At 33.1% G+C, this 15163-nt stretch overlaps 1 long non-coding RNA gene across 1 annotated transcript in view; it reads left to right on the top strand.

The window, feature by feature from the left end:
• LOC143229373 (uncharacterized) overlaps positions 1–14807 on the top strand; it is a 29666-nt gene extending 14859 nt beyond the window's left edge. Inside the window, exon 2 of the long non-coding RNA XR_013015835.1 lies at positions 14380–14807. This is a non-coding gene — a long non-coding RNA (uncharacterized LOC143229373). The remainder of the gene's footprint in view (positions 1–14379) is intronic.
• Positions 14808–15163: the final 356 nt, after the last annotated feature.

Raw genomic sequence — 15163 nt, 5'->3', positions numbered from 1 at the left:
TTGGGACGAGGTGGACAGACGTCTGCGACGGCGACAACCTCAACCGCTGACTCTACCTCAGCTTGCAGCAGCTTTGCAGGTTGCGTGGACAGCCATTCCACAGGATGTGATTCGTCATCTCATCGCTTCCATGGGCAGGAGATGCCAAGCAGTTATTGATGCTCACGGGGGGCATACTCGTTATTGACGTTGAGTGACGTTAGACTTCAACTAGTGAGCGTGGACTTCGCCTTTGCAGACTTTGGATGTTCAGCAGTGAATGTGCTAAGTTTCACATATGTCATACAGAACTACCCGGAATAAACTTGTTAACAATATGTCTCAAATTTTGCCTTTTGCGTTTCTTTTTTTGAAGAGTATATAATAGAATCTTTGTTTATATAATACTAAAATAACTTTTTATTACGCTATGCGCAATTATCAACTTCCCGAAATTTTAATTCTGTGTGCATGTACATTTGCAGTAGGGGACACGATTTTCACGTTTCGTCTCTGTTTCCCGTCACAGAGAACTTTATTTAACTCCGTTCTCAGGATGCAGATATGACGTCATGAACACGTCACGCGCGGATCTAATGCATTTGCACTACGGGTAATCGGCTAGTGTATAGTAATAGAAATAATTATAAAAAGATTCACAAGCGATTATTATAGGAGTATCAAATAAGAAATAAAGATAGTCGGGTGGTAAATGTTGGCAACAGTACAAAACGTTACCAAGCATATACGAAAGAAAAATGAATAAATAGCTTGTAGTGTGTACTAAAATTATGTAAAGGAACCATTTGCTTAACAATGAATATTACTTAGTGTTTCTTTCTGTTGACATACGGTTTATCAATATAAGAAGGTCGTGGAATATTGTTTCAGACGATATGCATTACTCTCCATAAACCCATAAAGATGTTTTTTCACTTTTTAACGTATGCCAGTTTGAATTTATTTTTGTGAGATTTTGGGTTGTTTCAGCTTTTTACACTTTTAACTGAAAATCATTTTTTTAAATTTAAATCTTTAGTAAAACAATGTAAGTGTTTTCACTTTTTCTTCTTCTGTTTTGTTTTACTTGCCAATTTTGAATATTAACTTAGATTATTTGTTCTTACACATAATCGATTATTTGTTCTTACATATAATCGATTATTTGTTCTTACATATAATCGATTATTCATATACCACAATAGCTGACTAACACTTACTTTTATTTGCATCTCCAAACATGTATAGTTTGTGCCTATAAACCTTAGAGTGAAATTTTTTGCAATTATAACCATTCATTTAATATTGGTTTACCAAAGAGAATGCCTATTTTATACATATAATTTATTTTAACAGGAGTCTAAGCACGGTGTAGGAAGGTTTAATCTCATAGCTTGGTGTTTAAACTTATAATGCCTTGATTGTTTTTCTGTCACATATTTTAACATTTTATCGCAAATGCTATAGTTACTGCTTCAACTTAGCTCTGTTAAAGCTGAGAAAGAAAGAAACTTCTTCAATTATCTTAGTTCACTTAAAAAGTTCAATTGATAAAAACTTAATTTTGGAACTACTGATGCATTTAACTGCTTTCATGTCTGCTTCTTTTGTTTGTTTCAAAAGCACGAAACAACAAAAACAGTTATTTTATCATTCAAACCTCTTTTACATTTTATTCTTGTTTCTTATTTGTTTTATGCTTAAAGCGTTTTCTGTTTCATATAATATTAATTTATGAAACTAAGTTACAAGTTATATTCTATTTTACAGATTGTGGTTACTAATCATAATGGATATACGATAACATTAATGGGGTATTATAATGGGATTAATGGGATATAAAGACAGATCAAGACGAGATGAAGAATTATGTTAGTCCTGACTAGAAAATTCCTTTTTTAAAAACGCAATCATATTATTTTTAATATCTATATATAAGTATATCAAGACTTGAAAAGCGTTGTTAATATAGTGATGTCTGTTTAGTAAAGTTTTGGACAACGTTTTGTTGCTTCATCAGTTCAAGTTTTTCAAGTTTTGCCAGGTGGGAAGGCAGCTGTAGTTTGAGCTTAGTGAATTGGAGACAAAACGTAAAACAAACAAGAACTGAAAGCATTTTCAGACTACTTTAAAACAAAACCTTAAGATAATGACATTTCTTTGGTATCTGCCAGGTTTTAGGCCTACTGAATATTTTTATTCGTTTTTTTTTATCTTCTTACTTTGAGAACTGACCAAACTTTTTGTTGATAATGCAAAGCGAGGACTATTTTGTGGAAACTAAAGAGGTTTCCCCTATTAGTCTATATACCTACGCGTCTTGATCTTTATTTCGGTCTCAATTGTGTTTCAGTCAGAAATTTTCTAGATGAGATATATGTTGCTACAGATGTATGGAATTTTTGTATTTTAGTTTATAATAATTTTATTCTACTGCCTCTCCTGAATAAATAGTTGTCCAAAATTGAGGAGTATGTGTATGTGTCCTATTGTGTTCTGCCTTCCAAAGTATAACAAATAATAATGACAGTTGTATATGTATTTTTATTGCTTAATGTGAACCTCAGTCGTGTCTAATATATTGTTCGACGACAGTCATCATTTTCCCTCTGATAATCAAGTGTACTGGTTGACAAGTGTATCCATCCTGCAGTTATGGTAGAGCTAACGTGTCTACTTTTATTTCTCTCAACAATAATACCACACACGTAGAAATCACGAAACAAACTTTGTTTTATCAGTTTGGTTTCATACTTATATTTCATGCCTGATACATTATTTTTCAAATCAAATGTTTTCTGTTTTCTCAATAAATTATCAAAACAGCAAAGGCATGAAACAGAATCATGCTATTAACATGTTTATTTGTTAGATTTTGAAGCGATAATCAATACAGAGAAGGGCAATTAGCCAACAACACACATAATTTTGACTACTATTATGAGACCAAACAATCACTGTAATAACACATTCACATCCCTCAAGTGTGGAGCGCGATTTTTAGTGCATTTTGACAATGAGTGAGACCTCATCTTTACAGTCCGACATGCTAACTTTAAGGCCACGTTTGTCCTTTACTATTAATGAATGTGCCCGGTGATACAGCGGTAATTCTTCGGACTTACAAGGATACAATCAAGAGATTCAGTACTGTGACTTTGCTGTAACAAAACACACGTATTAAGAAACTTTAAAATTTTACTTTATTTATTTTTTCAAATTAGCAAACAATGTTTAGGTATGGTGAAGATACCACTTACTATGAAGCGCAAGATACAATTTATAAAACACATATAAAGCTATGAAACAGGGTCACTAGTTGGTTTGTACTTTATCTTACGCCATATTAGGCTAACATACACTCACAGAACAGTTTCAAGTGAGCTGAGTATTTGAAATAGGTTTATTCAGTACCTTGGATGCAATTTTAAAACATCACAGAGCATTTTAATTAGATACAGGTTGCAGCTCTACAATTGGATTGTAATATGGTTTGGGGCATTAGTATGCTCAAAGAACACTTTTTTCAACAGATATCTATCAGTACAAGCAAAAAGACATATATATATATATATATACGAGGCATCCGAGGCTTCTTGTATTATTGCTATTGAACCAGTTTAAAACCAGTTTAAAAGAAAAAAGATCCATTCCCTGATACAACTATTCACATCTGTAGTGACACACGAACATCTCACATGTTATTTAGGTTGCCCATCCATACAAACAAGTAGAAATGACGGGAATAACTGATTCCTCTTCATTGTGTTTTTCAAATGTTATTCACTCCAGTATCAATGTTCAAAGAAACTTGAAAACATACACGTTGCATTTATGCGCATCACCTGAGGCACCTCCTTAAAATCTAGTACCACGGATATTTCTATGCACACTAAATTAGCGAGACTGCGCTATTGAAATCTCTAACATTTGAGTGATTAAATTGATATTATAAGAGAATTTTTGTTTCACAGTTCATATTAACCAAAAATGCAAAAATGATAAATTTTCGACTCATACGTCAATCTTCTATATCAGCTTGCCGAGGGATCTCTAATTCTTAAACAGCCATGGTAGCTATTATTTTTAGAAACCATACGCAGTAGTGAATCATTCAATTCATATGCAAATTTAAAAAAAGACAGTGAAAATACTACATATAAAATTTCCTGTTCCAATGTAAGGTTACGTATTATAATTTATCTTGGACGAGTTTCCGATTTGTTATGTTACGTATTAGATTTTCATATAACCTAAAATTATAATTTTAATTTAGAAGTTAATTTAATGTTGAAATGTATCAAATTTATAACATTTGCCAACAAGATTGATACACACCATTTTCTTTCTTAACATAAATATATTTTGATATAAAAACAACAATACAATTTATAACAATGTTTGTTACAAATAATGGCCCCCAACTGGCATAGAAGTATGTTTACGAACTCACACCACTAAAAATCGGGCTTCGATACCTGTGGTAGGCAGAGTACAGCTAGACCATTGTGGAGATTTGTGCTTAATTCTAAAAAAAAAAACCAACAACAAATAATGATTTATTTACAAAAGGTTTACAAACTTACAATTTATATTGAGTCTTCTGTCTGGTCTGGAAGAGGATATCTTATTAACTTTGAGTTGATATGGGTATAACTGACTTAACGGGGAGCTAGCTAGCTTTTTTATACGTGAACTTTTCTCATCGAAGTTGTACGTCTTCGTAGAAATACTAACGTCCGAAGTATATTCACTGAAGTTTAACGGCTTGCAATGTTTAAATCTATAAACGTTCCTGGTCAAATGGGCCCGACATGGCCAAGCGTGTTAAGGCGTGCGACTCGTAATCTGAGGGTCGCGGGTTTGCATCCCCGTCGCGCCAAACATGCTCACCCTCTCAGTCGTGGGGGCGTTATAATGTTACGGTCAATCCCACTATTCGTTGGTAAAAGAGTAGCCCAAGAGTTGGCGGTGGGTGGTGATGACTAGCTGCCTTCCCTTTAGTCTTACACTGCTAAGTTAGGGACGGTTAGCACAGATAGCCCTCGAGTACAACAAACAAACAATCCTGGTCAAATACATGAAGTTTTTCGATTAATTAGCGTTTATCTCAGTTGTAGCTCCTGAGTTTACTAGTATACCAACTAATTGCAGTAAACCAACAATATCAAACTATCTCTTGGCACGTCGATTTATAAACGTTTAGAGTGAAATTTTCGAAAGTTAGTTGGCAACAATATTCGAAAGCAACTGCTTTCGTAAAATGTAAATTGTTTATTCTTACACTCGAGATTCTTCTACAAATTTATAGAATAAGCAGGACTTTCGCAATACACATTTAACAATATAAGTTACATGCATTTCTAAATATGTATTAAACTGAAACAAATATAGATATTAAATTAGAGACACATTAGTGAATCCGTTAGAATATATAAATAAAAGCACATGCATAAATAAACATTTGGTACAGTTTTAGTTTACCCACCAACTTCATTGTGAAAATAGTTAGTGATTCTGTTTTGTTTTCCATCCACCCTATGTTTAGCATTCAAAATTTCTTTATCATTCATTTGTAGAGTGTGTAGTATAAAACACATGAGTATAGGTTTGATAAAATATTACCAAAGCTCTTGTTCCGAGCTGCACTGTCTCTCATTGCACCATTTAAATCGATAATGAGGAATTTCAACTAATAAAGTTTCAAATTGTTTTAATTTAGGCTTTAGTCTAAACAACTTAGCAAGGCGATCAAACTGTGTTATATATATTTAAAAAGTTGTTCAACTTCAGTCACTTATTTATAATATATGAATATAGTAGCACATGTAAAGTGTTATTTTCTTGTTGCCATATTAGTACTTAGTCAATATTTAACTGTAATTTTAACAAAATACAAAGTCTGCTAAGCGATTAGGTGATGTTGAGTCAATTCATGTATATCCATCAGAGCAAGAAGAAACTGAGTGCGAGAGTTTTATGTACTTCTCTTTTGTTTCCAGTTGTGGTATTCTGGTACAATAATACCGAAAGATGAATAATAAAGTATTCGTAACAATGCATTCTATGAATGTACTACATAGAATAATTTCGAAGCAGGACAGTAAAGGACAGACACACAAACACAAAAATAATCCTGGATTACTTCCCAAGCGTAGATAAAAATGTTAGAAGTGAGTACACCACAATTCAATGTTGCATAAATCACCGATTATTACAAATAATATTTAAATAGAAGAAAAGTCCCTAAAATATCAGTATGTACAAGTATCTACGTTATTTCGTGAGAGTTTATCTGTATGTCGGTGGACTCCCACCGTTAAAGACGGGTTTCGATACCCTTTGTGAGAAAAGCACCGATAGTCAGTTGTATAACTTCGTGTTTACTTCTCAACAAACAAATATTGCTTAAGAAAGTTTTAGTAAATCTGTCTGAATGAAGATTTTTTAAACTAATTATAAAGAGTAGAAGTTAATCATTGTTTCGATCATTACAAAGTTATCATCCAAAACGTGCATGCCTTTTTCACGTTGTATTAGCAGTCACTTATAACCATGATACAAAGTAGGATGGGTGTATTTTATTACAGTTTGAATTATTTAAATGCATTTTTTGTTGAACAAATCAGAAAATAGAATACTGGAATGGAAACCAAACAAAGACTGTAACAAGAACAATGATTGAAAACTTTTGTTTATCAGTTCTGACGTCAGATAAGTCTGTCACAAATTTCTATAAGATGGTATTTACAAATTTTCTAAATATGTGTGGTGATAAACATATAGCCGTCACGGTTTTTTCTCAGTTTAGATCGAGTTTAATTTAGGTGTCTAGTGCTTATAAGATTTTTCGCACACACGTTTCCGCGATATTTTTAACCAGTAAGTTTGATCATTTCTAATTTCAGACAGGTTAGAAGTTTATTCCATATTTTTTGTTATATACATTTAATTTTATTAGTAAAAAAAACTTTCCTTTGATTATAATGATGAATTACGTTTAGGAAAAGAGTTTCGTTGTTTGTTTACCAGTCTTTGAAATTTTCCCAAAGCTCTTATTTTTTCTGCGGAGGGAGATAGGTCTGGTGTTTTGCGATGTTTAACCCAGCTAAGTAATCCTAATTTTGAAGTGATAGACTAGATAACTTCACCTATCGCTATATCATAATCTACTCTTTACTGACATATAGTCGGATTGAAAGTTACTTTATAACGCTTCCACTGCTAAAAGGGCGAACACGTTCGGTGACAAGAATTCGAATTCACTACCTGCAAACTACAAGCCTAGTACACAAAGTAGCAAGGTATAAGAAGCCCGATTTGCATTGTTTGAAGACAGTGAATTAAATGTGACGTACTTAACAATTAGCCATCCAGTGGCACAGTGGTATGTCTGCGGACTTACACACTAAAAACCGGGTTTCGATATCCGTGGTGGGCAGAGCACAGATAGCTACAGATAGCTTTGTGCTTAATTCTAAACAACAAACAAACTTAACAATTAAAATCTAGCCCGAAGATTTATTTATATTAATGCCAGACTGGAGATATATTCTTTACCAAATAGAAAGAATATATTGTTGTTCTAGATATGGTTCACTGGTGACACGTGAGATGTAATTATCTTTAATGATAAGTATTTTTCAGTAATTTAAATCTTTCTCCTTGCCGAATATTGATCCAGACGTGGTTTCTTTTCTTCATCTATTTTAAACAAGTTTCACATTTAATGCTTTATTTCTAAATATTTGTCATTCTCGGATGTGAGAATTGTAGTCTAGGTAACGAAAGAAGCTAGAAGTTATCGCTAATAAAGTTTGTTTAAAATTCTTCTATTATAACTATTAAATCATATAATGTAAAATCTTTTCAAACTTAAAACAGTTTTTACAAAAGGCAGATTCAAAATAACGGAAATGAAAAGACATTTTTACAGATGTTTAATAAAACAACACAATTCTTTGGCAATTCAGGAAATAACTATTGTGGTATGTAACTCTTCATTAATAACTGTTATTTGGAATAAGTGCGGTTTTTGGTTCACACTTCAACAAATAATTAGATGCTGCACCTTCAATCATTTGTTTTTGACTTTTGATATTTCACCATCAACGTCTTTGTAAATGTAAATTACTGTGCTTGAAAGAGAACTTTGTGATAAAAATCTATTTTAGTTCTGCTTTGACCACTTGTTATTTTTTAAATAGTTTTCGTGCTGTTTTTTAATATAATTTCGACGTCTTTTTTCCAATGATTTACACTTCTGCTGCTTTTAAAAATGTATTTATTTTATTTTCTGAAAAGTCTCTTCTCTTCGCTTTCATGAACGATTTCAACTTCTGGCATTCTGAGAGGTTTTTCTTCTTTTAGGAACAAATTCTACGTCTGTTTTTTTAATGATTACCAACAAATTCTACGCCTGTTTTTCTTTTTTTTTTGAATGATTAGCATTTCTGGCATCTTGAATGATTTTCTTTATATTGGCTTTTAATACTTTTCTTGTTTTTTTTTTCTTAATTAGTTACACGTCTAGATTTTCAGGAACTTTTGAGTATTTCTGCTGTATTTTGGGGTTTTAGAGGGTTGCCGCTTTATTAAATGTTAAATTGACTTGCACATAAACTACGGTCTTTGTTCATAGTGGCCTGGCATGGCCAAGCGCGTTCAGGCGTGCGACTCGTAATCTGAGGGTCGCGGGTTCGCATCCCGGTCGCGCCAAACATGCTCGCCCTCCCAGCCGTGGGGGCGTTATAATGTAACGGTCAATCCCACTATTCGTTGGTAAAAGAGTAGCCCAAGAGTTGGCGGTGGGTGGTGATGACTAGCTGCCTTCCCTCTAGTCTTACACTGCTAAATTAGGGACGGCTAGCACAGATAACCCTCGAGTAGCTTTGTGCGAAATTCCAAAACAAACAAACTGTTCATAGTAGATTCTTTGACTTCTCACTAACAGCAGTTAAACCACAATAGAAACTTCTAACACTAAAGTAAATCTATTTAAATTATCACTTCTATATTGACTTATCTTTCTATATTTTATATTAAATTAGCATGTGAAAATGTGTTTAGTTCATAAGCTTTTCTAACAGGCTATCAAAGCTCGATAATATATTTGTGACCGTAATAGTTAACTGATATTTTAAATAAAATTACATCGTATGTATATGTTACTGTTTCTACTTATATTTCAGTACAATTTTTCACAGCTTTCTTAATGAAAATTTTATGCAAAGGTCGTAAGATTTACCTTTTAGGGTTTACCGCGACTGATCACTTCTTGCAACTGAATTATTAGTTCATGATGTAACATTTTAAAAATGTTTATGTAGAACTAAATTAAGTATATCTACCAAAGATAACGATTCATGGTTGACCTTTTTTATATAAGTTAACATTTTATTAGCTACGATGTTTCCTGATACCTTTTCATTTCATAAATGTAAAATAGAGTTTGTTTTTTGGAGCAAGAAAAACATTTAGTCTGTGGTTTGTACGTTAATATTTCTATTTTATTTCGAATCTTCTGATCTATGCCAATTTTCTATCTTTTGATGCTTTGTGAACTACTAATTTCAGTCTTGTTCTGCTGGTTGAATTAATTACATTAGTCTTTGATGGTTTTTGAACTACTTAGATCAGTGTTATTTGAACTGTTGCTGTAAGTTCTGAGGTATACATTGAGCTATTAATATTAGTTTGCAGGATGTGTTAAACTATTAATATTGATACTGTATGGCTTGTTAAACTATTAATAATGGTTTTGTAGGGCTTGTTAAATTGCTTAACTGTTTAGTTTGTTGAACTATTTAAATCAGTTGCATCTTTTGATGTTTGTTGAACTAATAATATCAGTTTTGTAGTGCTTTTCAAACTGGTAACGTTAGTTTTGCAGGACATATTAAACTGCTAAAACCAGTTTTGTAATGTCTAAAGAGCTATTATATCAGTTTCAATAGTTTTGTTGAACTTTTAACGTCGGCTCTGTGATTATTGTTAAGCTGTTAACATTAGTTTAGTGGTGCTTTTTCAACAATTAGTATAAGTTTGTAGTGTTTGTTGAACTACTACATTAGTTTTTTTGGTGCTTGTCACTATCAGATAAACAGAAGGCACAATGAACACACTAAATGTATGATAACATAGAAGAACATACAATTGCAAAAGAACGTTTTAAGTTTTAAGTAAAAAGTAATAACCTCTAACTATAAGTTGAGACAAAATATTAAGTATGAAGACTGAAACATCTTTGGCTACAAAACATACACTTAGTTAAACAAAAGCGCAGAGCTTTCAGATGTATTTTCTCTTGGAACGATAATTGATCAAAGGCCATGCAAAATGTGTGAAAAAACATATCTCAATCTTCATTTGTGCCAAAAACAAACAAACAAACCAAAGATCCACTCTTTCACTCCTTTATTGCTTGAACGTACGATATATCTTTATATACGAAGGAAAGATAATCCATTGGGTGCGTGAATGTTGTTGGACATACTTGTGGTATTATTCCATACCTGTTCTAGACCAGGGTTAGACTTGTTGGCTAGGAGATTCCAACTCATTCAGTTAAAGCACAGACAAACGACATTCCTTCATGGTTAAGGAATAGCTCCTACTGTTAGGCAATCATATTGAATTCTCTACCTGATCTAAGCCAGGATTATGTTACCGACAATCAGATACTAGATGTTCTTGAGACACAATCGTTTTCCTTCTTCCAAATGGTAGCTAAGTGTAATAAAATACATTAACAAGTATTACAGTATTAAACCAATGTTATTAGAGACGTATTTAAATAACGGAAATTTGGAATAAACGAACATAAAAACAATAAGTGTAAAATCTATCGTAATCATAGCTTTAATTAGAAATTAGTATATCAATATAAAAATAACATACATTGATGTGCATACTCATAAATACTGTATTTATACTGTAAAAAGAATTATAATTAGGAGATTAATTTATTACATATACATTACACTGAATTATTAAGTATGTGTTTTTATTACGTAGAATGAGAACAATGATCATAAACTTACAGCTACATAACATGTCATTGGGTGATTATACAAAGTGAATTTTGGAATGCCAGGAATTGTTACCGGGCTTCATTATAAATCCGGTTTTCAGATTGTACTTAGATTGTTTTGCCTTTTATTGTGTTAAGTTAGCGTAAATAATACGTTTACTTTTGCCTTGAGGTATGTAATAAGAATACCCTCTAATCTGAATGTAAGTTAGCAAGAACTGATATTGCATAAGTTGTCGGTAGCTCTGTTAAAATTGTTTAGACACTTAATGTAAATGAAACTAGTTCATGGCCATTATACAGACAAGTCGAGATGTATGAATGTATAAATACTATCTTCAACTTTTGTCCAGAGGCCCCTTGAAACAACCATTGGGGCACCAAAGGCAGTTCTCGGGCAGGTTCTACCTGGTGGCGCTCATCTCGACTGCCGTGCTAATCAAATTCTTGAGCTACACTTTAAACAGCGAATAGAGGAATTGTCCGTAATATTATAACGCTTCTGTGGTTGATAGGGCGATCATGTTCAGCGATGGGGATTCTAACCCGGATTCTACAGATTATAAGTTTAGGGCCCTAACCACAAGGCCATACCAGGCCTATAAGGCATTTTTTATAAATAAAAACATTTCGATATTAACATTTCTGTAAAATAAGCCAGTGTCAAGAACCGTGAAGTGTAGTTTGAACTTAAAGACAAATTTTGAAAGAATCAAAACTAGAAGCTATTTTTCTCACATATAACTTTTGTGATTTTCTTTATGAATGAAAATATATTTATTACAAAATTTTAAAAAATTAAATTGGGGTTGTTACAACAGATAACATTCACTATAGTCTGAATTTTTATTTCGTATTGTAGATCCATCACTAAAGCACTCACTAACCAAAACAATGTACACATGTATTAGTATCACTGACCAAAATCATCAAAGTAACCATGGAGAAAATAATTTTTATACTTATAATTTATTAGACATATGAAATTAACCAATTTATAGCCAACCACCTATGTTGGATAGAACAGTTGATATAGTACTTTTTACAAATTTTTATATAATCAATTAATTCTAGAATTATTGATGATTTTATCCCCATCGTCTTTTAACATACACTTTCGCAAACGATTTATACATCAAAGTGCATGTGGTTCTACGACATTATTCTTTATACGGTTCCAAATAAAGTGTGAATAACAAAAATACAGTTTATCAACAGTGTAGCAGTTAATGCCACTAATCACGGCTGTGTTACATAGAATGAGTGATTATCTGAGGGTTAAATTAAATCACGCATAATTTATAATATTGACCGCAAAATATTTTGTTTATACTTAACGTTAAAACAGAACCTATTATTTAATACAGTTAAATGTGAGTGATTAGTTTACAAAATTAGATAATCATTAACACACCCTCAATTAGTAGGAAATAGCATTTACCTAGTTGTAATATTATTGGAATTTTTTTACTCACACAAATCAACGCTCTGTCTGGAGTGAAAAGATAGTGTAAAGTGTCATGGATACTCAGGAATGACAAGTTCTGCGTCTCGAAGTAGGAAATCACCCTGAAAGTAGATATTAGCTCATTCTGTACATATAAAGATGTTTAAAGACTTGGACTTTTTACTTAATTTTATTAGGCACTGGAGTACCAATCCAGATTTTGTTACCTCGCTCTAATGACTCTTAATTCTCTCTAATCTACATGATGGGGAACTGGTTCATAGCTTAACATAAACGTGATTCTCTCTGTGTTTTTGCTGTCGTTTCGTGTCCTTGTTCCTAGTCTCTGTTTATTCTTTCATGAGTTTCTCTAAATAATACATGATGTCACACGATGACGTTTGGGAATGTGTTGTGTGTACATTTTTTTAGTGCAAAGCTACACATCGAACTATCTACGCTCTGTCTACTCCGGAGAACTGGACTCCGGATTTAGCACTGTAAATCCGTGTATTTACTGTTGATCCGCCAGTAGTCAAAAAAGATAAAGCTGAAACAATACTTTTACATGTTCAGCTCATATCACATTTAATTTTTATTTGCACAGATATTTGCACTTCTGTAAACATTGTCCTTTCCACTAAATATCTAAAAACTGTTTGCTTATTATCTTGTACTAGCAGTTATTTTTAGTTAGTGTGAGCCTCTCTGGCAGTTGTCGGAGCATTGTAGTAATTGGTAATGGGTTTTTTGTATCATTATATATTACATTATATTATATCCAGTAATTTTTGACTTACATAAATAGGCCCGGCATGGCCAAGCGTGTTAAGGCGTGCGATTCGTAATTCGCGGGTTCGCATCCCCGTCGCGCCAAACATGCTCGTCCTTTCAGCCGTGGCGGCGTTATAATGTGACGGTCAATCCCACTATTCGTTGGTAAAAGAGTAGCCCCAGAGTTGGCGGTGGGTGGTGATGACTAGCTGCCTTTCCTCTAGTCTTAAACTGCTAAGTTAGGGACGGCTAGCACAGATAGCCCTCGAGTAGCTTTGTGAAAAATTCAAAACAAAAAAAAACAACCTACATAAATATTTCCTTTAGAATTATTATGTTTTTCACTTTTTTATCTTGAAAAAACAAAAAACAAATGTTCAAAACAATGTAGTAGTTAAATTTGTACCTCCTGCTCTTTTGAAACTGGTTCGAGCGCATAATACTCAGAGTTGTAATAGAGATCTGAGAATACTTTTTTATCTTTTACGTTTATGAATGACGTCACCATCTGTTGTACCATTTTCTTTTTTTTTTTTTGTGATTGATTTATTAGCTCAAGTGTAGTATGGAATTTTATCAATGTTTGAGTTCAAGCGGAACGAACAGCAACGACATTCCAGTTAGTAACATTTTTGTAATCAAATCGTTACTGTTATTGAACTACTCAAGCAGATTTGTGTACCATTCGGCTGTAGACGGGAAATCAAATCTGATCGTTTTACTTGTTCAATTTTTATAGATTTAGCACTGTATTTTTTTGTGTTACAGCTATTACTCTCGATGATAAGGTAAGTATCAGTCCAACATGATAAGGTAAGTATTAGTCCAACATGATAAGGTAAGAATTAGTCCAACATGATAAGACAAATATCATTCCAACGTCCATTGTTTATACCAAATTTTACTTTGTTGCTGTTGTTATAGATAAATTAAAATTGATCATCTCAATTTATTGATGCAACAAGTTGGATCACGTCCAACTGTCAACTGAAAGGTTGAGGACAGAGTCAATAAAATTAACATTTCAAAAGCGGTTCCGTTTGAAGTTGGTTGTTTTGATCAATAAAATAACACATCATTACTGCTCGAATATTTGTGTTGAGATGTGTTTGAGGTTAAACAATTTGTTTTTCTCTTTTCTTTGCAGATTGTTTAGGACTTTTGGTGCTGTTTCCATCTGGAGCAACTTTTGTCGACTGAGTTTTGATTGCCACACCTTTTTCCTTTTTTATACGCGCTTTCATAAAGAAAACTTTTTCTACAATATATATATATATGATGCTCTGAAAGTGTTGTTGTTTTATAACTATTCTTGATGTCCGTTTAGAGTTTCCCGTTGCTCCTTTGTTTTCTGATGATGTTTTGGTTTACTTTTTAGTATTAGTTATTTGCTCTATTTCCATTGTTTGAAGTACCAAGTACTTGAATATGTGATATTTTCGTGTTCAAAGGTTAAAGCCTCAAAGACACAACTTTTAAAAACGATAAATGTTAAATCCACATCAACATTTGTAAACTTGAATACTTGAAACAGCTGTGATATTGAAATATAGTACTAGTTTATTTATAAAGTGATTGAAAGTATGTTTGTTTGTTTTTTGAATTTCTCACAAAGGTACTCGAGGGCTATCTGTGCTAGCCGTTCCTAATTTAGCAGTGTAAGACTAGAGGGAAGGCAGATAGCCATCACCACCCACCGGCAACTCTTGGGATACTCTTTTGCCAACGAATAGTGGGATTGACTGTCACATTATAACGCCCCCACGGCTGGGAGGGCGAGCATGTTTGGCGCGACGGGGATGCGAACCCACGATCCTCAGATTACGAGTCGCACGCCTCAACACGCTTGGCCATACTGGGCCGGGTTTGAAAGTAAACCAATTTTTCATGCTTTGCTTTTATATAAAATGTTTATTTCGTTCACCAACAGC

This window comes from Tachypleus tridentatus, chromosome 10 (assembly GCF_004210375.1).
Source record: "Tachypleus tridentatus isolate NWPU-2018 chromosome 10, ASM421037v1, whole genome shotgun sequence".
In the NCBI taxonomy this organism is placed as follows: domain Eukaryota; kingdom Metazoa; phylum Arthropoda; class Merostomata; order Xiphosura; family Limulidae; genus Tachypleus; species Tachypleus tridentatus.
The sequence above is the reverse complement of the archived record's forward strand: the minus strand, read 5'-3'. Positions and strand labels throughout refer to the sequence as shown.